This window comes from Mustela putorius, unplaced genomic scaffold, assembly GCF_011764305.1.
Source record: "Mustela putorius furo isolate JIRA1106 unplaced genomic scaffold, ASM1176430v1.1 tig00000081_pilon_pilon_pilon, whole genome shotgun sequence".
Lineage (NCBI taxonomy): Eukaryota > Metazoa > Chordata > Mammalia > Carnivora > Mustelidae > Mustela > Mustela putorius.
The window spans coordinates 2,106,640-2,129,568 of NW_025421272.1; the positions used below are offsets into that span (position 1 = coordinate 2,106,640).

The 22,929-nt window shown below is 45.0% G+C and overlaps 1 long non-coding RNA gene across 3 annotated transcripts in view; it reads right to left on the reverse strand.

The window, feature by feature from the left end:
* LOC101675561 overlaps nt 1-22,929 on the reverse strand; it is a 63,079-nt gene that overhangs the window by 18,377 nt on the left and 21,773 nt on the right. For all 3 annotated transcript variants that reach the window (XR_001181896.2, XR_001181897.2, XR_001181895.2), the window contains one exon: nt 11,375-11,462. This is a non-coding gene — a long non-coding RNA (uncharacterized LOC101675561). The remainder of the gene's footprint in view (nt 1-11,374; nt 11,463-22,929) is intronic.

Consider the following 22,929-nt stretch of genomic DNA (forward strand, 5'->3'; position numbering starts at 1 on the left):
ATGATCTCCCTGATATGAGGAAGTTGTGATGCAACATGGGGGCTTAAGTGGGTAGGAGAAGAATCAATGAAACAAGATGGGATTGGGAGGGAGACAAACCATAAGTGACTCTTAATCTCAGAAAACAAAGTGAGGGTTGCTGGGGGGAGGGGGTTTGGGAGAAGGGGGTGGGATTATGGACATTGGGGAGGGTATGTGCTTTGGTGAGTGCTGTGAAGTGTGTAAACCTGCTGATTCACAGACCTGTGCCCCTGAGGATAAAAATATATGTTTATAAAAAATAAAAAATTAAAAGTCAAAAATAAACAAGGAATCTGATTTTCATATACCTCTCTTCCTCAAAGACACAATTACACACAGACCCCTTGATTGTTAAATGTCATTAGTTTGCTCCAGAAACTGTACCACTAAAAGAAGGGTGTCCTAGAAATCCTTTATCTTTGCATTCCAGTTTCCATTTCTGGAGGTTGACTGCACAGTTTCAACATCTGGGGCACCAGTATTATCTGAGCCCACATTGCCCCCTGCCCCCCACTGCCTTAGCCTAATGTTGAGCTCCCTTATGAAAGAGGATGAGAAAGGACATGGAAAACTTTCTGGGGTCACATCGTGCACATCTCTTCCTCAGCATCTAGACAGAGTGGCTTTCTGACATCCTTTCCTCCATCCACCTCTGTGACTCTTCCCCTCTCTCCTACCCACCAGACCCCATTTGTCCTTTTCAGTTTCATACCTTAGATTATGTAGATTTATATTGTGGTATAAATGCAAGTAACATCGCATCTATCCTCTTGACAAATTTCCAAGTATAAAGCACACACTGCCAGCTCGATGTGCCCGGATGGTACCGGTCTCTAGATTCTTCCATCTGGCATGATTGAAAGTCCACAAGCATGGAACAGCAACACCACATTTCCTCCTCCCTAAACCCTTGCCAGCCACCCAGCTACTCCCTGCTTCCAGGGCTCTATTTTTAGATCCCTCATGTAAATGCAGTCAGACAGGAGTGATTTTTTGGTAATTGGCTTCTTCCACACACATTCATGTCCTCAATGACATTCATGTGTCAGCAGTAACATGGATGGATCCTCCTTTAAAAGCTAAGGAATATTACATTGCAAGGGTATACCAACTTTTTCTTGAAATTCATCTGTCGCAGTGGGTTATTTATAATACCCTGGGGATTCTGGATAAAGCTGCAAGGAAGATGGGACTGCAGGTATATTTTCAACATAATGATTTAAATTCCTTTAACTATATACCCAGACATATGCGTGCTGGATCTATGGGAGTTCCTTACACAACTGTTTGAGGACACTCAACAGGCTTTTCCAGGGTAATTGCACCATTCTGCATTCCACTAATTGCATACAAAGTTTCAAATTTTCTGCATCCTTCCAACATGGGCTTTGGGTTTGAATTCCTGGTTTGGGTCCTCGCTACCCTAACAGACAATGCCACAGCTCATCATCTTTGGATTTACATTGCCCTCGATGCCTTATATTGAGCAACTTTTCATATGTCCTTTCAGCCAGTGATTTGTTTCCTTTGCAACATAGTCTATTCAAGTCTTTTCTATATTCTCTAATTTGTTGAAATGCCGTTCTTCTTCTTCTTCTTTTTTTTTTTTCATTTTGTAAGTGAACACATTTTCTGAAATAAGGATTGCAAACAGTGTCTCCAATATGTGGACTGCCTTTTCATTCTGTTAGTTGTTTTAGAAGACGATGATTTTTCTAGTTTGTCACCTTGTCAAGTATCATGATGCCATCATGACTGCATTTATTCAGGGGTCTCTATTTTTCTCCCACATGTCCCTGCCTATTATTATACCAGCACCATCATATTTGCTCAGGGAAGTGATCTAAGGTATTTGAAAGTCAGCATATATGGAGCCACCACCTATTTCTTCATACTCCGAATTGTCTTGGCTCTTTGTGTTCCTTCATGGTTCCATATCTATTCTAGCAATTTCTGTTCTGAGAACATCACATTGTGATTTTGGTCAGCGTTTCATTGAATCTTTTCCTCATTTATTCTAGGAACTGGGGGTTCATCTTAATCTCTTAGGGTCCAAAGACCTCCAACAGTTCCTGGCAGCAGTGTGTGAGCCCAGGTTCTTCTTACACACAAACGGTCCTATCAGGCCAGCAATTAATGCCAGAGAAATAGATAGTGGTGCAGGGGTTCTGTCGAGCTCATTGTTGTCTTCTAGTGCTGTGCTATCCATGAAGGATTCTGTCTATAATCCATTTTCACAGTTATTCATTAACTCAGTTAACTATACTAAAACCATAAATGCAAAGAAAACATCCAATTGCTTACTCTCTAGCCACATGGAAGTATCCCAAAATGGCTGAAATTTCAGATTTTGATATTTGGAGGGGAAAGTGGTCATGGGCATGTAGAACTGATACTGAGGCGACTCCTGCACCATTTTTGTCTCATTAGAAGGGTCAAAATGCTGATCCTGTCTCCTTGAAGGGCTCTGACTCCACCAGCCCTATGAACATCTGACAACATACCAGAAGGGTTATTTTTACCAAGGCTTGGACGGGACTGTCCTTTTGAAGAGAGATATGCAGAGACTCAGATGGGACCAAACAGCTTTAAGGAACTAAGGCTGGCTTTCAGAACACCTGCAGCCATCAAGCCCCTTGGGAATGTTGGCCTGACCCCTTGCTTCCAGAGTTCCCTGCAGCCTCATCAGGTGCATAATGAGTGTCACTTCCTGGCAGGTGTAGAAACCTCAGAATATATTGGGTACCTAAGGAAGAAGACTCTGCCCAAATCTGCAGGTATCACAGGCATGCCTCATGGCAAGCCCTTCCCTTGGCTTCTGGCCTAGAGAGACAATGATTAGCTCCACCTAGAGATTCCTTAGAAAAGTTCCCTGGATGCAGATTCTAAGTGATCAACATGGTCAATCACTAGGCTTACTGAACTTAAGTCAGTAATTGGACCAAGTGTGCTAAAGCTGTACTTGTTTTTTCAAAGAAATCAGCCCTGATTTGCCTATCCCTGTAAATGAACGTTCTTTTGACGAGGAAAAGTAGGTTTCAAGTAACCATCTTTGTGGATGTTCAAGTCGAATGCTGGTAGTCTTTCCATATGTGTTTCTTACCTAAGCTAGGCAACTTGAGGTCATCTTCAGAAACATTTCCACATTTTAGCTCATCGATGGGCAATCCCCTTGTTTATTATTCTGTGAGGATAATACCAGGACCCCATGGGCACAGGGTTAATTCAACAACTGGAATATGTAATTGATTCCCCCACAACTGTAGAACTCAACTAGCACCTTGACCAATCGGATGTGGCTGGGGTGAGGAGCTCATTCCCTCAAACCCAGAGAACATACACCACTCCACAGGGTTCACTATGGACTTATGGAGATAATGAAGGACCCCACTCTCTCTATGACTGGAGTACTTAGGGATGTCTTATCTCTTTGACAAGTTTTCTCCCACTTGCCAGTGACTCCTTGTAGTGAGAGTATTCAGGTGAGACCTCAAATAAAAAGGGATTCTTTGAATCGTTTCTTACCTCACAGTCATATTGATCCAAGAATCCACCCCTGTTGAAGTACAATGGCAAATAAAGGCTTTAGCTAAGCATCCAACTGCCCTCCTGGTAAAAGGAACCTCCAAGTCCATACAAGGATGGCCCCTGACTCTAAGGACTTTACATCAGGTCCAGAGTGTCGTAGAGAGCAAAGGCCATTAACCGATGATAGGAGGCTTATTTATCAAGTACCAGCTTGTGCTTTGAGATATGCCTGAACTAACACTTGAAACCAGCCCAACTTTAAACCCAGCAACCCTTAGACCTGGACCCGACCACTCTACATCCGTGGCTCATAACTCCTCAAAAGTTCTTAAGTCAACGAGACTTACAATGCCCCTATGAAAAGGTAGAGGACAGTTGGTTTATCAATGGCAACAATTTCATGGAAAGGGGGTAAGAAAAACCAAGTATGCCGTCATAGTCGAACTCAGACTGCTGAGGCCAAAGCCTGTCAGCAAACATGTCTGCCCCCAAAGCAGTTACAACCTGCTAGTTGTAACTGGCAAAAACCATACAAGAATGTATCTTGACTCCAAACAGAACTTCCCCATTCTCTATGCCCATGAAGCAATTTACAGTAAAGGGGCTTATTCTCAAGACATAATAATGCCCCCCAATCCAATATGGGTCTGAAATGACTGCACATTCAAAGAATGCCACTCCAAACCCAAGTAGCCCTTGAATTCCTGACTGGAGTTCAAGGAGACTTAGTATTAGATGGTGACCTCTGGCTAGGACCCAGTGGCTATTCAGCTCTAACCTGGCTCATGGCCTCCCCCAGGCTCAAAGGCCACTGGTCTCTTGGGTTGGGCCTATATGCATGGGCACATTAAAACCATCACCAACCTGGCCAACCTTCTACATTTCAAGTGATGGTGCACATGTTCTGTGTTTCACTGTTATGGCCACATAGCATCCATCTTTTTTCCATCTTTGGGACTGGAGGATGTCATGAGGCATCAGAAGGTATTTAGTTAGTACCCAGGAAAGCCCTAAATGTGATCCCAAACAGGATTTCTCTATTAAATATGGGAATGACTCGAATGCATAAAGCAGTTCTATAAAACACAAAGGCTTTAGATTTTATAACTCCTTCACAAGGTGGAGCTTCTGCTAATATAATGACAGAATGCTGTGTGTACATTCCCCATTATCACAAGAGAGGTCCCATTCCTCCCATCCAAGTACTAACCAGGCCCGACCCTGCTTAGCTTCCGAGATCAGACGAGATCGGGCGCGTTCAGGGTGGTATGGCCGTAGATGAGAGGTCCCATTCCTAACAGATGCCACTGCTCAAATCTGCACTTTCAAGGATCCCTCTCTTTAAGTATAAACTCAACTCTTGGCCTGAGGGAAGGTTCTCACCCACTCTCAAAGGACTCTTCTTGGGGCTTCTCCTTCTTTTTCTTTTTCTAACCCTGTTTTGTTGTTTTCTCCCCTGTTTTTTCAGGTGGTGCCAGGAACCCTTCATTGCAGTAACTTCCAGAGGACAGATGGTTCTTTGAACACAGGAAGATCCTAAAAGAAGTTTTCCCCTGCACTCAGTGGCCTCTCCACTTCACAACTCTTACAGAGAGAGACCCCCTGGTGACCAGTACTGACCCATAGGTAGGTAGGGATGGCTTTATGCTCCTATTCAGCAGGAGGAAGTTACAGAAGATGAGACCTTCCTCCTTCAACAATCTTAACGACTGAAGTGTCTAAACTGTTCAGGGGGGCATGAGGAGGGAGAAGAAGGCTAGCTGAGCACAAAGCAGAAGCTTGCATGCCACACCACCCCCCAAAAAGTGACATGGGTGACATTCCTTAGGCACTCCTGGCTTCTCTAAAGCAAAAGAATGGGGGAAAAAAACAACAGATTCTTCACAAATAGAGATCAAAACCCTGAAGACCAGTCTCCCTCAGTTTACAAATGTCCTAGTGATTGCCAAGGAAGAGGCTTGCTTATCAATAGGATAGCTAACTTCCAGAGACCCATCATTCCATTTTCTGAAGCCCTAATATCTCCCTCTCCTCCATAACACTGAGGGAGGCTGAGGCAGAATGAAATGTCAATAAAATGGAACTTCTTTTCAAACCTGCAGTCCCTTGAAAAGGACCTGTGAGAGGCAGAAGGTAGCAATCCTCCAGGAAGCTCCCAACTATTTTCCTAGTAATGCCTTCCTAGAAGGAAAAACCACCTTTAGTTGACAAGAGCAAAGCCTCCAGTATCCTGTGTGTCTTCTCTTATACTGAAATGTTCTTTCAAAACCTCCCATTTTCTTGACCTCTCCAACACTCAGTGGCCTCTTCATTTCACAACTCCAACACTCAATGGCCTCTTCAGTTCACATAGAGAGGCCCTCAGATGACCTGTACTGACCAACAGGTAAGGACAGCTCTACACCCCTATTCAGCTGAATGAAGTTACAGAAGATGGGACCTTCTTTAACAATCTTAATGACTTAAGGGTCTAAGCTGATCAGAGGGATGTGAAGAGGGGAAGAAGGAAAGGAAAAAGAAAAGAGTCAGCCACCCATCACAACCCCAGCATAGCAACGCTTTCTACCCACAGGACATGTCCCGTGCTTTATAAAATCATCTTTTGGCAACAAAGACTCCGCAAGACTTCTTTCCTGACCATTGTCTTTAACCTCTAATGTTTTCCTACATCAGCCCTGTCTCTTGTAAGACCACTGTGGAAACACCCCTGCAACACTGTCCCATTTCTGTCAACTCATCCGTCCCCATCCACCTAACCTACTGCACATTCCATGTCCTCTGAGGACAGGACACTTTTGTGATTCTTGCATTGAAACTGTGGCATGTCACCTCTTTCACTCCTCATCTTTGTTGAGTTTCCCAATCTTAATCTCCCCAGCATCCCATCCTCACTTTCTTCCTCTCACATGTTTATCTGGTCAATAGGTTCTAATTACCAATACCCTATAACATGTTTCTGCTCCTCAGTAGATGACTCCATTTCTTTGCTTTGTCCTCAAGCTCAAATCGTAACTCTCAGATGCTTGTCTCACAACTTTCAAAAGTTTTCTTGCCCCTAATGCCTACCACTTTCTCTTTTCCCTTTTTCTCAAACCCTCACTCCTTCCCTTCCTTCCTTTCCTTCATTGTCTTTTTGTTCTTTGTATTCCTTCCTCCCTCCCGCTTTCTTTATTCTGTTCTGTTATGTTAGTCACCACACAGTACTTCAATAGTTTTTCATGTAGTGTTCCATGACTCCTTCTTTGTGTTTAAGATCTAAGTGCTCACAACAATACGTTCCTTTTTAAAAAGGATGAAATGATACCCACATGGATGCATCTTGAAGGATCTGCTTCTCCTCAACTCAACGTTAGCGTCACGGTAATGAACGCTGGCCTTCCACACTACAGCTGGACATGGGGTATACAACGCATTCACCACAACCTCCTGTCTTCTGAGACACTGAGTATACGGGTTGTCCCACCAAAATATGGATAGTTTCATTTCTCGACTGAAATGGGCCTCAAATCAAGCCATCACCTGAGTGTCTGTAAAAGTCACTGGCTTCAACACAGCTCGCCTATATAGTCTTTCAGACATAAACATCCAAAATTTAATCAGAATTTGACATGGGTGTGAGGCTACCATGTAGAAAGATCTATCTGAATTCAGGAAAGTAACACCGCACACGACTAGAAGTGGAATGCAAAGTTTTACGCAGAGACTATACCTGGAGGAGGAGGCTGGAACTCCTGTCAAGTCAGGGAGGAAGGAACATGAGTGAGCAATCCTTCCACAGCCTTTCCTGTCCTGGCCATTAGCAGAGGGTTCACAATGCACAGGAACCCAGCCAATGCTGGGGCACTGGAGGAAGATTTCTCATGTCCCTCACTTCACTGCATGTGTGTTAATTCACAGAGAAGAGAAACCTTGCATTTACAGCCAGTGTGGAAGAGCCTTCTGCCATGTGTCCCAATTCAAGTGACATCAGAGCTTGTTTACACTGGATCGCACCACATACATCTCCCCAGTACAGGAGAGCCTTTAGTTGGAGCTCTAACCTCAGGAGACATGAGAGAACTCACCCTCATGAGAAAATGAGTCATGATACACATGGGGGAAAAATTCAAGGGCAGCATTCACCTTTGTACACACCAAATGCACCGGAGAGACACGTTAGCAACAGAACAAAGGTGGAAGATCCTTCATCCAGAGAACTCCTCTCCTATTCTCACCAATGACCTCACATGGGGTAGAATCCATGTGGTGGGATTGCTGAATAAGAGCTCTCAACAACATGCATCCCTTCGAGGCCATGGGGCACATTCACATGGAAAGAAACGGACTGAATGCCATCTACAAGGGAAAGTATTTAGTCCAGCTATACCCTTAGCCAGCATCTGAGGATCCACACCGGTGGGAATCCTGACAATTTTGGTCAATGTGGAAGAGACTTTAGATACAGCTCTCACTTTTGGAGACACCAGACAACTCAGAGCACAGAAACCTGTCTCTGTCATCCCTGGCATACTGCCTTTACCCAGAGTACCCACTTTTCTCGCCACCACAGAAATCACACAGTACAAACCCTGTGCCTCCAATCAATAATGCAAAGCCTTCTGCCAGAAGTGGCCCCTTTCCATCTACCAGAGAACTCAGGTGAGGAGAAACACTAGTGCTGCATCCATATGGGAGATCCAAATGCATCCAACTGGGGTTCTGGCCTGAGCTCTTGCTAAAATCTCAGAGTGTGCATCATCCCTCACACAGCAATGAAGGACCTCCTGGGACACCCTGAATCATTGCTGCTGAATGCTGATGAAATCCATGTGGGAATCCCATTCCTCATGGAGCCAACACATGAAGGACCAAGGAGGATACACAGAAGAGAATCCTATTGGTGTGATGAGGAAAGGAATGTCTTCAGGTATCCCTTATTCCTAATCAAGCAGGACATTCTCACATTGAGGAAACACTGATCCGAATGGAAGGAGGAAATTCTTCCCTGACGCTCATATCAGAAAATCACTGGGAAAATACCTCCCAAGGAACTTCTTAGTGTGAAACTGAGATACCAACTCAGACATTGAAATTTTCACTGCAAGGACATACAATTGGGTAATGTTCACAGTGAACACAGCACTGGCCATGTTCCTCACTCCTTAGCCATGCCAATCCTGTAAACATTCCTCAGGCCTGCCCAGGGCCCTACACACACCCCATGCCCCATCCATTCACTGCAAGACTCAGCAGGAATACTGGAAGGCACCCTGTGTTTCAGTGACCACACCACTAGACATTTTCCAGGGCTGCAGTGAACAGTTGAGGGAAATTGGGATAATTTACTGTGCTTTCATCTCCATTCAACCTCTGTAACACTTCTGGAAACATAGGACATTGTGTTTGACTGAAACATGTCCCTAGGAAGGTCATCTCAGTCACTGGGCAGACATGGGATACACAGAGGTGATTGGCCATCTCTCCCTGCAGTTCCCCAGCAATCCCAGACCCATGACAGCTGCTCCCAATACAGAGGGATCAGGGGGTTGATTCTGTGGGAGCCAGGATTCTCCTCTCTTTCCTCAGTTGTCCCATACTTGACAATATGATTGTTGGAGTGTGGCAGGGGAAGGACCTGGAGCATCATTAGGCAAGGAGAAGAATGTGAGGGAGGGTGAAGAGGATATTCAGAGGATGGCAAAGTACTTCATAGACACTCATGGGGCACTGATGACTACAGGAGAGGCAGGATGACACTATGTCATTCCTGGTCAAGGTGAGAACCTGAGGTTAGAAAAGTAGGTGGGAGACAACAGAAGCACTTCAACCCTGTCAAGCTAAATTGACCAAGGACAGGAAGGACTCAGAGCTGCGGACCCATCAAGTTGTAGTCAGAGACCATCATCTCCAGAACAACAGGCCTTAGGTTCTTATCTCCATTAACTTCCCTATGTTGTCTTTTAAGTCTACCCAGGCATCGCTGCTCTCTGCACTTGAGGATGGATCCATGGATGAAGAGGATTCAGATGGAAGGAGCAACACTGTGCTTGTAATTCATTTCTCCTTCCATCCTTTGTTCTTCCTCTCTTTGCTGTCCACAAGGCCCACTTCCTAGCTCTCCCCATTTCCTGCTATTACGAGGCCAACCCCGGAGGCCCTGGTCTCCTGCAGGCAATGAGGCTTTGATTCTGAACTGTTGCATGAACCCCCTGTGTAGCCCTCTTCACCCCTTTCCTAGCATCACCCTGTCCCCTCACCACTGAGTCTGGGAAGCAGCCCTGGACAGCAGAGCAGGGAGCAGGGCTGGGAGTCAGCAGGGCACAGCTCCCCCTTCTGGAGGGGCCTCAGGATGGAAGGCTGGCCCTGGATCCACCCTGGATGTCTCCTGCCTGGGAATCTGTGCTCATGCCCAATTCTATTTTTCTCTTTGGCTCTCAAGAAGCTTCCCTTCAATTGACTTGAGAGAAACCACAAGAGAAACAGTATGCCCATCAGAAGAGAAGGACTTGGGAATGGGGTGAGTTGGGCAGGAAAAGGGGCAGGCAAACATGCAAACATGTCCTCCCTCGTTTCCCTGACCTAGTTGTGGGCAGTTCAGGGCACCACACAAAACCCGGGATGCTGCCCTAGAAGCTGACCACAAAGAGGAGATGAGGAGAAGGTCACAGTCCTTGCAGGCACTAGGATGCCCTGAGAACATCCCATGGGGAACCTCAACCTGATCTGTGCAACTCCCTGTGGTGGTTGGGCTATGTCTTCCAGTAGCTTCTGAACTTGGAGGGAGGGCAGTGGCTGCCTAGAGGGACTGGACCCCAGACAGCCTACACACTGTGCTCTTCTAGAAAAGGGCACTGTTAGCTGTTGATCCCCTCACTCTGCAGCACCCAGCCCTGGATTCCCAACCTATAAAATTCAGCAGAGAGATTCCTCCAGAACATTACCAGTCAGGATGAGACAGTGGTGGGGTGGCCTAATCTCCCACTTCAGGCATCTGAGAAATGAGGGAACAAGAAAGGTCCCTGGGCTCATGTGAGCAGGACAGCTCACCAGACTCAGTGCTGCATCCATGAGGGCACAGAGTAGGCCCTGGTATCAACTGAGACTTGTAGCATTTCCAATCACTCAGAAGCTGTCCCATTCCTTGGGTCTCCTGAGTTTCCACAAAGCCTTGTGCGATGTAATGGATCCCCTCATGGCACCATTTTGCCATGTGTGTTTGATATTCAATTGATTCTCCTTGATATGTAGGCAACACAATCAGGAGAAGGCCACCCTGCCTGCTCCAAACTCACCCACGGCCTGCCCACAGTGTCTAAATCACTTTCCATGGGAGTCAGGAGCATGTCATCTCTGCTACACCATCTGCAACACTCACATGTGCAAATCTTCCCCTCCCCCCACTGAGATGGGCATGTTAATGGCTGGGAAAGGGACAGTCCAGCAGGAAGGGGACCCGGAAATCCCGGAGGAGTATGGTCAGGCAAGGGGCCCGAGTGACTGGTAGTGTATCCTTCATTCAGTCCCAGGGGGCCTATAGGAAACTTTCCTTTCTTCATGCTACAGATGGGTCCTGAAGGCCACCTCAAGACCTCAGAAGACACCTCCACCAATATCCCACAGGCCTCTGGTAAGAGCTTCCTCAGACCACATGCACCAGGCAATCTCATACAACTCCACCTGCTGTCTCCCACAGCTGCACCACAGAACATTCTGCCCATGATCCTGATGTTCCAGATTCTTCAGAGGTCCTTACAGAATGTGTCCCAGAAGGGCCCTGGGGCTCCAACTCCAGCTTATATTGTCACAGTGGAAGAGTTCACGTGAAAACAAAGTAGAGGAAACACACCTGGAGAAACTGCTCTCCTGTACCTCAACTTTGCAGGTCTTGACAACAAAAGTTTTTGTGCATCCAGCTGCAAGATGGCACGGGAGCCCTGGGGACAAGAAAAGGAGATCCTCTAAGTCGGCCACCTCATTCAGAGCTGAGATTCCAGTCACTACTGATGACTGACACTCTGAGAAGGTGGCAAAACTCTAGGCCTTCAACAGTCCATTGTTCTGTAAGATAGGGCCCACCTGAGACTGTGGGGCCCAGCAGCCTTCCAGTCTTTTCCCTTGTCTGCTGCATGGGCTACTCCTCCTCCTGCTGTCACTCCAGTCTCCATCAAGAATGTAGAGCATGACAGATGCAGGACAAGCGGGACTGTCAGGTCCCTGTGACCACCCTGGAATATACTCGAGGGGCAGCAGCCACCCCAGCTGTATTCCCCTGTGGCCTAGCCCCTGAACTGTCGCTGTCGCTTCCATGCACAGGACTGTGACCAATGCTGGGCCAAATACTGGAAGTGGCCACCAAAATGAGCCCACCTCAGCCTGTGTGTTTTGCAGCAGCAATAGGTATAGGGAGGAGAGGCTGTCTCTAATCTGAACTCGACCTCTCGAGCACCCAGACACCACAGCAGAGGAACTGGGGCCCCAAGCACCACACTGCACCTTGGGAAAAACTTGGGTCTGAAGTACTGGAAGGCTAGAGATCTAGGACTTACAGAAATGGGATCCAATATTCTTCTGTAAGCATTTCACGTTTTGCTCTATCTGAACCCTCAGATTCAAAAGGTCTCATGAAGTATTTGTTATTCCATGTCAATCCTCATCATTTGCCTATATTCAAAAAGAATCTCTTCTTGTAACAGGGCATCACTGGAAATATGGGTGATTTTACCAAGGCTTGGACTGGACTGCCCTATTGGAGAGAGATATGCAGAGACTCAGATGGAACCAAAGGGTTTTAAGGAACTAAGGCTGACTTTCGGAAGACCTGCAGCCATCAAGTCCCTTGGGAATGTTGGCCTGACCCCTTGCTTCCAGAGTTCCCCACAGCCTTACAAGGTGAGTAAAGAATGTCACTTCCTGGCAGGTGCCGAACCTCAGGATATATTAGGGACCTCAGGAAGAGGAATCTGCCCAAATCTACAGGTATCACAGGCATGTCTGATGGTAAGCACTTTCCCTGGCCTCTGGCCTAGAGAAACAATGAAAAGTTGCATCAAGAGATTCCTTAGAAAAATTCCAGCAGAAAAGATTGTAAAAACTCAACATGATCCATCACTATGCTTGCTGAGCTTAAGTCAATAATTAGTCCAAATATATTAAAACTGGACTTGTTTTTCAAATAAATTAGTCCAGAATTGGCTATCTCTGGAAATGAGCATTCTTTTATTTTTTTAAAGATTTTGTTTATTTATTTGACAGAGAGATAGAGAGCACAAGTAGGCAAGGCAGCAGGCAGAGGGAGCCAGAGAGCAGGCTCTCTGCTGAGCACGGAGCTAGATGTGGGGCTTGATCACAGGGCCCTGGGATCATGACCTGAGTCAAAGAGAGCTGCTTAAACAACTGAGCCACCCATGCACCACTGAGTGTTCTTTTAAAGAGAAAAAGTATGTTTCAAGAATTCACATTTGTGGATTATATATTCTAGTTCTAGTTGTCTTTCAGTATGTGTTGTTTACCTAAGCTAGACAACTTGAGGTGAAACTTCAGAAAAATTACAGTGTAAGCTCATATATATGCAACCCCCTTGCTTCTTATTCTTTGGGGATAATAACAGAATGCCATGGGTAGTAGTTGGACAAGTGGGAAATGGGACAGATTCCCCCACAACTGTAGAATTCAACCAAAACCTTGCCCAATTCTATGTGCCTGGGATGATGAAATCAGTCCCTCAATGTCAGAGCATATGCCACTCCCCAGGGATCACTATGGACTTATGGAGATAATGGATGAGCCCACTCTCTTTGTGACTGGATTGGATGAGGCAGATGGGGTGCCTTTATCTACTGATAAGTTTTCTCCCACTTGCCAGTGACTGCTTGTAATTAGGATATTGGGTTGGATCCTTAAACAAAAATGTCTTCTTAATGGTTTCATCCCTCACAGTCATATTGATCCTAGAAGCTACACCTACTGAGGTACAGTGGCAAACGAAGGCTTTATCTAATCATAGAGCTTCCCTCCTGGTTTAAGGAACCTCAATGTTCCCTCTGGGACACTCCCTGACTGTACAGACTTCACATCAGGTACAGACTATCTTACAGACCAAAGGCAACCAATAAATGATAGGAGGCCAACTTATTAAGTACAAGGTTCTGCTTATAGATATGCCTGAAATAATAACTGAAACCTGTCCAACATTAAATCCAGCTAATCTTAGGCCTGGACCTAACCATTATATGTCTATGGAGCGTAACTTTTTTTTTTTTAAAGATTTTATTTATTTGACCGACAGAGATCACAAGTAGGCAGAGAGGCAGGCAGAGAGAGAGGAGGAAGTAGGCTCCCTGCTGAGCAAAGAGCCTGATGTGGGGCTTGATCCCAGGACCCTGGGATCATGACCCAAGCCAAAGGCAGAGGCTTTAACCCACGGAGCCACCCAGGCGCCCTGGAGCATAACTCTTCAGAGGATATTGAGTAGACCAGATTTCAAAGAATGACCCTCCAAACATGAGTAGCCCTTGAAATTCTGGCTGCAGTTCAATGAGGCCCAGGATTACATGGCAGGCTCCTGACCCAATGGCAATGTATCTCTAACCTTTGGCCATGGCTTCCCCCAGGCTCCAGAGGCCACCCAATTCTTGGGTTGGGCCTAGATGCATGGGCGCATTATTAAAGCCATCACCAACCCAGCCAACCTTCCACATTTCAAGCAATGGTGCATGTGTGCTCTGTTTCATTGGTATGGCCACCTAGCATCCATTTTGTTCCCTCTTTGGGACTGGAGAATGTCATGTGGCATGGGGAAGTCCTTACTGAGTACACACTCAAGGCCCTGAACATAACCCCAAACAGGATTTCTCTATTAAATACGGGAATGACTCCAATGCATAAAGCAGTTCTACAAAACACAAAGGCTTTAGATTTTGTAACTGCTGCACAAGGTGAAGCTTCTGCTAATCTAATGACAGAATGCTGTGCGTATATTCCCCATCAACACGAAGATATTTCTGAGTTCCTAACAAATGCCACTGCTCAAATCCATCTTACAATGATTCCTCTCTGTAAGGATTGGCTCAACTCTTGGCTTGGAAGAGGATTCTCATCCACTATTAAAGGACTCTTGGGGCTTCTCCTTTTTCTTCTTCTAGCCCTGTTTTGTTGTTTTCTCCTCTGTCTCTCCAGCTGGTGCTGGCAATCCTTTGCTGCACTAACTTCCAGAGGACAGATGGTCCTTTCTTCTCAGGTATATCTGAACAGAAGTTATCTCCTGCACTCAGTGGCCTCTTCATTTCACAGCTCTTACACAGAGAGGCCCCCAGGTGACCAGGGCTGACCCAAAGGTAGGGCCGGCTCTATGCCTCTATTCAGCAGGAGGAAGTTACAGAAGATGAGACCTTTCTCCTTCAAGGATTTAAAGACTGAAGTGTCTAAACTGTTCAGGGGGACATGAGGAGAGAGGAGAAGACTAGCTGAGGATAAAGCAGGAGCTGGCACACCACACTGTCCCCCAACGTGATATGGGTGACATTCTTCAGGCACTCCTGGCTTCCCTAAAGCTAAGGAAAGGAAAAAAAAAGATTCATCACAAACAGAGATCAAACCCTGCAAGATCTGGGTCTCCCTCAGTTTACAAATGTCCTAGTGATCGCCAAGGAAGAGGCTTGCGTATCAATAGGCTAACTCCAGAGACCTGTAACTCCATTTCCTGAAGCCCTAACATCTCCCTCCCCTCCACAACCCTGAGGGAAGCTGAGGCAGAAAGAAATTTCAATAAAACGTTATTTCTTTTCAAACCTGCAGCTCATTCAGAAGGAACCGTTAGAGGAGGAAGGTAACATTCCTCCAGGAAGCTCCCAACTATCTTCCTAGTAATGTCTTCCTAGAAGGAAAAACCACCTTTGCTTGACAAGAACAAAGCCCCCAGTATCCTGTGTGTTTTCTTTCATACAGGAACAAGGTTGCAAAACCTCCGTTTTCCTTCCCTCCTCCAACTCCAGAGTAGAGAATCCACCACCCCTCAGGACCCCAGTGTAGCATCTTTCTACCCACAGGACCTGTCCTTGTGCTGTAATAAAATCACATTTTTGCAACAAAGATTTCTTAAGAATTCTTGGCCATCATCCTTGAACCCTAATGTCTTTTCTACATCAGTCTTCTCTCCTGTAAGTCCCTTGTGTAAATACCCCTACAACACCGCCCCATTTCTTTCAAATCATCTGTCTCTATCCACCTAACCTGCTGCACATTCTGTGGCCTCTGAGGACAGGACACTTTTGTGACTCTTGGGCTGAAACTGTGACATGGCACCTCTTTCAGTACCTCGCTTTTGTTAAGTTTAAGTTTCTCCATCTTAATCTCCCGCAGCATCCCATCCTCACATTCTTTTTCTCACATTTTGCCTTGTCAATAGGTTCTAATCACCAATGTCCTATCACGTTTTTGACCCTTGGTAGATGACTCCATTTCTTTTCTTTGTGATCAAGGTCAAATTTTAATTCTCGAATATTTGCCTCACAGCTTTCACCACATTTTCCTTCTCCTAATGCCTCTCTACCTGTTTCTCTTCTCCCATTTTTTTTTCCAGACTCACTCCCCACGCTTCCTCATTGCCTCTTCCTTCCTTCCTTGCTTCTTTATTTCTGCCTTCCTTCCTTTCTTCTTCTTTCTTATTTTATGTTATGTGAGCCACTGTACAGTACTTCATTACTTATTGATGTACAGTTCCATGATTTATTGTTTGTGTGTAACACTCAAGTGCTCATTGCAATATGTTCCCTATTAAAAAGGATGAAATAGGGGTGCCTGGGTGGCTCAGTGGGTTAAAGCCTCTGCTTTCAGCTAAGGTCATGATTTCAGGGTCCTGGGATTGAGCCCCACATCAGGTTCTCTGATCAGTGGGGAGCCTGCTTCCCACCCACCCTGTCTGCCTCTCTGTCTATTTGTGATCTCTGACTGTCAAATAAATAAATAAAATCTTTTTTTTTTTTTTTTAAGGATGAAATACCATCTACAAGGGTGCGTCATGAAAGATCCACTTCTCATCAGGTTAACAGTAAGCTTCACAGCAATGAACACTGTTCTTCCACACTACAGCTGGACATGGGATAGGCTGTGAATTCATCACCATTTCCTGTCTTCAAAGAGAGTGAGCATAAGGGCTGGGCAACCAAAAAAATTGAATAGTTTCAATATTGGACTGATATTCACCTCTAGTCAAGCCATCACCTGAGTTTCTAGAAAAGCCACTGGCTTCAGCACAGCTCACCTATATAGTCTTTCAAACATAAACATCCAAAGTTTAATCAGAATTTGACATGGGTGTGAGGCTACCATGTAGAAAGATCTATCTGAATTCAGGAAAGTAACACTGCATGCGACTAGAAGTGGAATACAAAGTTTTACACAGAGACTATACCTGAAGGAGGAGGCTGGAATTCCTGTCGAGTCAGGGAGGAAGGAACATGAGTGAGCAATCCTTCCACAGCCTTTCCTGTCCTGGCCATTAGCAGAGGGTTCACATGCACAGGAACCCAGCCAATGCTGGGGCACAGGAGGAAGATTTCTCACATTCCTCACCTCATGGCATGTGTGCTAACTCACAGGGAAGAGGAACCTTCTGCCATGTGTCCCAATTCAAGTGACATCAGAGCTTGTTTACACTGGATCACACCACATACATCTCCCCAGTATGGGAGAGCCTTTAGTTGGGGCTCTAACCTCAGGAGACATGAGGGAACTCACCCGTCTGAGGAAACAAGTCATGATACACACGGGGGGAAAATTCAAGGGCAGCACTCACATTTGTACACACCAAATGCACCGGAGAGACACGTTAGCAACAGAACAAAGAACAAAGGTGGAAGATCCTTCATCCAGAGAACTCCTCTCCTATTCTCACCAATGACCTCACACGGGGTAGAAGCCATGTGGTGGGATTGCTGAACAAGAGCTCTCAGCAACATGCATCCCTTTGAGGCCATGGGCACATTCACATGGAAATAAACGGACTGAATGACATCTACAAGGGAAAGCATTTAGTCCAGCTATACCCTTAGCCAGCATCTGAGAATCCACACTGGTGGAAACCCTGAAAAATGTGGTCAATGGGAGGGCCTTTACATACAGCTCTCACATTTGGAGACACCAGACAACTCTGAGCAGAGAAACCTGCATCTGTCATCATTCGGGTACCACCTTTATCCAGAGCACACATCTATCTCACCACCACAGAAACCACACAGTACAAACCCCGTGTCTCCAATCAATGAGGCAGATCCTTCAGCCAGAACTGATCTGTCTTCAACCACCTGGATAGAAGCTTCAGGTGGGTCTCTGGCCTGAGCTCCCACTACAATCTCAGAGTGCACGTCATCCCTCATGCAGGAGCGAAGGTGCAGGGACCGCCTGGGACACCCTGCATCATTGCTGCTGCTGAATGCCAATGAAATCCATATAGGAATCCCATTCCTCATGGAGCCAACACATGAAGGACCTGGCAGGATTCCCACTGAAGAATATATCCTCTTGGTGTAATGAGGAAAGGAATGTCCTTAGGTATCTGTTATTCCTTAGTGAACAAGAAAATATTAACACTGAGGAAACACTGATCCCAAAGCAAGGTAGAAAACACTTACCCAGACATTCCCAACAGAAATAACTCGGTAAATACCTCACAAGGAATTTTTCTTTTTATTTTGTAACTGAGACAGGAGTTCGGACATTGGCCATAGTTCACAACAAATATATACCACGGTGAAGCGTTCTGAGAAATGCTGAACACTACATTTAGTAACAAAGCAATGTAACTCACTTCAATCAGTTAGTACTATCAAACATGTCAGCCCTACTAAGTGGATTTGTGTGTGTCAAAACCATGAACACTGTGCTGAGTAACAATTCCCGACTCCTGTCCCAAGGAAAGCCCAAATGAAGTAGAAGAGAGGATGAACAAATACCAAGTGATTATGTATATTTGAAGAGAAACAAATTTAAAAATCTCCACAACCAGAAGAGAAAGGACCTCACAAGGTATTGTTAATCACTTCCTGTGCTACCAAATTAGAAGGAATAAACCAGCCAGCAGCACCATATTTACCAATTCTAAAGATAATCTTAACCAAAAGTTTAGGGTATCGTGGAATGACTCAAATGTGCCTTTACCGCCTGGCTGGTGCCTAATTTGGAGTTACATTTATTACAGGGGAGCTATGTTAGTAAGAACATTCCAAGAAATATGAGATCCAAATCTTGCCCATATAATTTATAATATAAAACACAATCATCACTGCCTTTTAAATAATTTAGATGATATTTTATTGCACAAGATTCCAGTGTATCATGGACAACCATTACCACCATCTTGTCCTAATGCCAAAATATTCCATGAGTACACAAACCATGATTTTGTGGATGGCATGGATTGAAGCAAAATAAACAAAAGCCCTGAAAATCTATAAGAACAAAATGACCTGTTAAGGATCCCTTCACGGGTATAACCTGCCCGAGATCCTAATTTGACCTTGTCCAGGAAGGTTATGGGAAGGCTTTCGGTATACAAAAAAACAAAACTTACTTAGAAGGGCAGCTTCCCAGGCCCAAGGAACCTCTCCAGTGCCTAACCTGGTTGGGAAACTTCTGGTACCGAGCAGATCTTCAGGGCTTATATGGGACTGCCCCCCTGCCAGCCTGTCCTAGTAGCCCTGGAGTAACTTGTGATGGTCCTGCCATCCTACTGGGAGGTGGTGGGAAACAGGTGGGCTCAGCGAGGCCAGAGTCCTCTACTCTCCCCACCCCCTGGAAGTGCCCCCTTTCAACTGCCATGTGCAAGTGTCACTCCCCCACGGGGAAGCTCTTCATGATCCCAGACCCCAGGTCACCTCCTCCTGAAGAGGAGCAGCAGAAACTTAGGGGTCACCATGGTAGTGATACCAAAGCTCCAAACACAGCCCCTACACTGTGACTCTGGACAATGGAGAGGGAACATTCAGGTGTTTAAACCTGATACTCCAGATCTAGGTGTGTTGATGCAACCTCTGATGAGAATCTGATCATCACTGCTGTAAAGGGACATACGAGAAAATATCATACAGAGCTCCTGTCCCATGGGGACATGTGATAACATGTACCCTCCACCTCTGCACTAGACTTATTCACCTCTCCCCTATCCATACCCGGGGCAAACACATGATTAGAATACAGCTTCTAATACTTCATACCCACTAAACCCGGAGGACTTCAGTTCAGAAGGTCAATGGAAAATCCCAGTTTGCAGGTATTTGTCTCCCAATGCAAAAATAGTTACTTTGTTTCCAGAAGCAAAATTGCTCTCGCTTTACTGTGTTGGAATGACAAGAAGGGTAGTTGTGCAGGAGGTGTGACCTGGGAGGACCAGGTAGCCCTCTGCCCATCCCTCTCCAATTCCCCTGGTGCCATGCTGGTCGTTTTTGAGAATCCCCTGACCTCCAAAATCTCAGCAATACATACTTTCTCTTTTTCTCCTGAGATTAGATCTTTGCTCAGCCCCTGAATATCCAGGGACTGGGTGATCTCTCCCCACTGAGCAGATGTGAACAATCCCTTACCATGGAAGGTACACAAATGGCTGATAATCTGGGATGTGTCCACCTGAGATGGTGACAAAATAATCACTCTCTTCAAACACAGTTATGGTCACAGCACACTCTAACACTGAGACTTTCAGTGCAACCCATTTCTTGGCAAAACAGTATGACCTAGTCATTGCTCCATGGCTGGCTCCAGCCTGCCTGAATAGGCTAACTCTCAGTAGAGCCCCCCACCCTCCTGCGTGGCTACAACAGGTCACTTACACACCCCATCTTCTCTGATTGTTAGTTTCTTTCTTTCTTTCTTTCTTTTTAGGTATTATTTTCTTTATTTTTAATTTTTTATTTTTTATAAACATATATTTTTATCCCCAGGGGTACAGGTCTGTAAATCACCAGGTTTACACACTTCACAGCACTCACCAAATCACATACCCTCCCCAATGTCCATAATCCCACCCCCTTCTCCCAAACCATCTCCCCCTGGCAACCCTCAGTTTGTTTTGTGAGATTAAGAGTCACTTATGGTTTGTCTCCCTCCCAATCCCATCTTGTTTCATTTATTCTTCTTCTACCCACTTAAGCCTCCATGTTGCATCACCACTTCCTCATATCAGGGAGATCATATGATAGTTGTCTTTCTCTGCTTGACTTATTTCGCTAAGCATGATACGCTCTAGTTCCATCCATGTTGTCGCAAATGGCAAGATTTCATTTCTTTTGATGGCTGCATAGTATTCCATTGTGTATATATACCACATCTTCTTGATCCATTCATCTGCTGATGGACATCTAGGTTCTTTCCATAGTTTGGCTATTGTGGACATTGCTGCTATAAACATTCGGGTGCATGTGTCCCTTTGGATCACTACATTTGTATCTTTAGGGTAAATACCCAATAGTGCAATTGCTGGGTCATAGGGCAGTTCTATTTTCAACATTTTGAGGAACCTCCATGCTGTTTTCCAGAGTGGCTGCACCAGCTTGCATTCCCACCAACAGTATAGGAGGGTTCCCCTTTCTCCGCATCCTCGCCAGCATCTGTCATTTCCTGACTTGTTGATTTTAGCCATTCTGACTGGTGTGAGGTGATATCTCATTGTGGTTTTGATTTGTATTTCCCTGATGCCGAGTGATATGGAGCACTTTTTCATGTGTCTGTTCGCCATCTGGATGTCTTCTTTGCAGAAATGTCTGTTCATGTCTTCTGCCCATTTCTTGATTGGATTATTTGTTCTTTGGGTGTTGAGTTTGCTAAGTTCTTTATAGATTCTGGACACTAGTCCTTTATCTGATATGTCGTTTGCAAATATCTTCTCCCATTCTGTCAGTTGTCTTTTGATTTTGTTAACTGTTTCCTTTGCTGTGCAAAAGCTTTTGATCTTCATGAAGTCCCAGTAGTTCATTTTTTCCCTTGCTTCCCTTGCCTTTTGCGTTGTTCCTAGGAAGATGTTGCTGCGGCAGAGGTCGAAGAGGTTGTTGCCCGTGTTCTCCTCAAGGATTTTGATGGATTCTTTTCGTACATTGAGGTCCTTCATCCATTTTGAGTCTAATTTTGTGTGTGGTGTAAGGAAATGGTCCAATTTCATTTTTCTGCATGTGGCTGTCCAATTTTCCCAGCACCATTTATTGAAGAGGCTGTCTTTTTTCCATTGGACATTCTTTCCTGCTTTGTTGAAGATTAGTTGACCATAGATTTGAGGGTCTATTTCTGGGCTCTCTATTCTGTTCCATTGATCTATGTGTCTGTTTTTGTGCCAGTACCATGCTGTCTTGATGAAGACAGCTTTGTAATAGAGCTTGAAGTCCGGAATTGTGATGCCACCAACGTTGGCTTTCTTTTTCAATATCCCTTTGGCTATTCGAGGTCTTTTCTGGTTCCATATAAATTTTAGAATTATTTGTTCCATTTCTTTGAAAAAGATGGATGGTACTTTGATAGGAATTGCATTAAATGTGTAGATTGCTTTAGGTAGCATAGACATTCACAATATTTATTCTTCCAATCCAGGAGCATGGAACATTTTTCCATTTCTTTGTGTCTTCCTCAATTTCTTTCATGAGTACTTTATAGTTTTCTGAGTATAGATTCTGTGTCTCTTTGGTTAGGTTTATTCCTAGGTATCTTATGGTTTTGGATGCAATTGTAAATGGGATTGACTCCTTAATATCTCTTTCTTCTGTCTTGCTGTTGGTGTAGAGAAATGCAACTGATTTCTGTGCATTGATTTTATATCCTGACACTTTACTGAATTCCTGTATAAGTTCTAGCAGTTTTGGAGTGGAGTCCTTTGGGTTTTCCACATATAGTATCATATCATCTGCGAAGAGTGATAATTTGACTTCTTCTTTGCCGATTTGGATGCCTTTAATTTCCTTTTGTTGTCTGATTGCTGAGGCTAGGACCTCTAGTACGATGTTGAATAGCAGTGGTGATAATGGACATCCCTGCCGTGTTCCTGACCTTAGCGGAAAAGCTTTCAGTTTTTCTCCATTGAGAATGATATTTGTGGTGGGTTTTTCATAGATGGCTTTGATGATATTGAGGTATGTGCCCTCTATCCCTACACTTTGAAGAGTTTTGATCAGGAAGGGCTGTTGTACTTTGTCAAATGCTTTTTCAGCATCTTTTGAGAGTATCATATGGTTCTTGTTCTTTCTTTTATTGATGTGTTGTATCACATTGACTGATTTGCGGATGTTGAACCAACCTTGCAGCCCTGGAATAAATCCCACTTGGTCGTGGTGAATAATCTTTTTAATGTACTGTTGAATCCTATTGGCTAGTATTTTGTTGAGTATTTTCGCATCTGTGTTCATCAAGGATATCGGTCTATAGCTCTCT